A 1,751-nucleotide genomic window follows, 5' to 3' on the forward strand; every position below is an offset into this window, starting at 1 on the left:
ATATATATATATATACGAGGGTGAATCAAAAAGTAATGCTATTATGTTTAGGACAGGTATAATTACCAACACAGGAACACGTATCATACATCAAAATGAAGCTGGTCCTCTGTGGATCACATCCCTACGTCTCGACATAGTCACCGTTTCTCTCAATAGCAATGTTCCACCTTCGAATGAGAGCATGTTTCCCTGCCTCATAAAATTCTGTTGACTGTTCTTTGAGTCACTTCTTCACTACAGTTTACACTTCCTCGTCACTGGAATAATGTTTACCTCTCAAACCATCTTTCATGGGGCCATAGAGATGATAGTCTGATGGCGATATTATATATTTACATACAAATATGTGTGAGTGTGTGATTGTCTTTGTACCTTTGTGTGTGTGCATGCGTGCATCTGTGCGTATTTGTGTGAGTCTTTATTCATGTGCGTATGCGTGGGCGTGTGTGTAATATCCTTGGGGATATACATATATTACCAAAGCCATCTTCTAGTATAATGTGAAATAATTTAACTTATACAAAGCAAATTGTAAAAAACTGTATGTAATCTAGATAGATATCAAACTAAATAAGACAAATACACATCTGACATAATACTGATTTTATGAACAGTAGATATATACTGAAATTTGTAGCACTGTAGAGAGTACAAAATGTATTCGTTACGACGACAAGCGTTCCAGCTGATCCAGTCAACAGAACAAACTGCTCGAGAAATTAACACGTAAGTGACTGACCACTGCACAGACTGAGTGGCGCCTTTAGCATAGTTCTGTGGGCGATTCCGCGCGACACATGACGTAACAAGGCTGGTCTGTTGAAACACATGTAGTAGTAATTTCTGTAAACTGAGTGGATTGGAATAACGTGAAATAAGTGCCTTCCTCAAGGACGCAACACGGCGCCGTGAATCAAGTGTATATCCTAACCAGTAAGCTACGCGTCTTCACAGTCCGGAATTAATTCGGTTATCCATTACACAACGAAATGACAAACACATTTACATTGCCCACTCTATTAAATTATTATTTGCTACTAACTACTTACGGAGAATCTGATGAGAAGCAGGCACAGTATTTATTCGCTTGCGAATATATTTATTGGCAACGTGTACTACGTCATAAATCGATAAACCTGTAGTAATGAAAACTCACATACAGTTGTTGATCTCGTAATGGCGAGGCGAAAAAGGTTAAGTTGTTCTTCAGTGCATGCTGCAGAGTGAAACCTCCAGTAAAACCGCTGAGTGTTGCTTGCATAGCATCGTTAAAGGTGTGTTTATTAAACACAAACAAGATTATTTGTATTCTATTCACGGAAATATACTTACAAGAGTGGCTGTGTGCAGGCGCAGGAGTGGGGTATGACAGACTTTAACAGCTGTTAAAGTCTGTCATACCGGCCATGATGAAATACCACAACGTATAGAAAATACGTATTCGCCTTTATATATTTATATATTTAATCCTTTATATTGAACACTCAATATTTCATCTATTCAATAAGACATATTCCATATATTCAATAAGACATTGAATACTTTATTTCATAGTACCATCCATTTTTATATTATATATTGTATATTCCATATTCTATATCCCACATTAATTTTACAAGAATATAAATAAAACATAAAAAACAGACAGAGTTGGAACTCTTTTAAACAAAATAATATATTCCTCTATCCACAATCATACAAAACCCCTTTTTTGTATTTATTTTTACTCATATATATATATATATATA

At 35.6% G+C, this 1,751-nt stretch overlaps 1 protein-coding gene across 3 annotated transcripts in view; it reads left to right on the top strand.

The window, feature by feature from the left end:
• The window catches only part of LOC128248170 (uncharacterized), a 12,452-nt gene that overhangs the window by 2,513 nt on the left and 8,188 nt on the right, over nt 1-1,751 (top strand). The window lies entirely within an intron of this gene.

Source organism: Octopus bimaculoides, chromosome 6 (assembly GCF_001194135.2).
Source record: "Octopus bimaculoides isolate UCB-OBI-ISO-001 chromosome 6, ASM119413v2, whole genome shotgun sequence".
Taxonomy (NCBI): domain Eukaryota; kingdom Metazoa; phylum Mollusca; class Cephalopoda; order Octopoda; family Octopodidae; genus Octopus; species Octopus bimaculoides.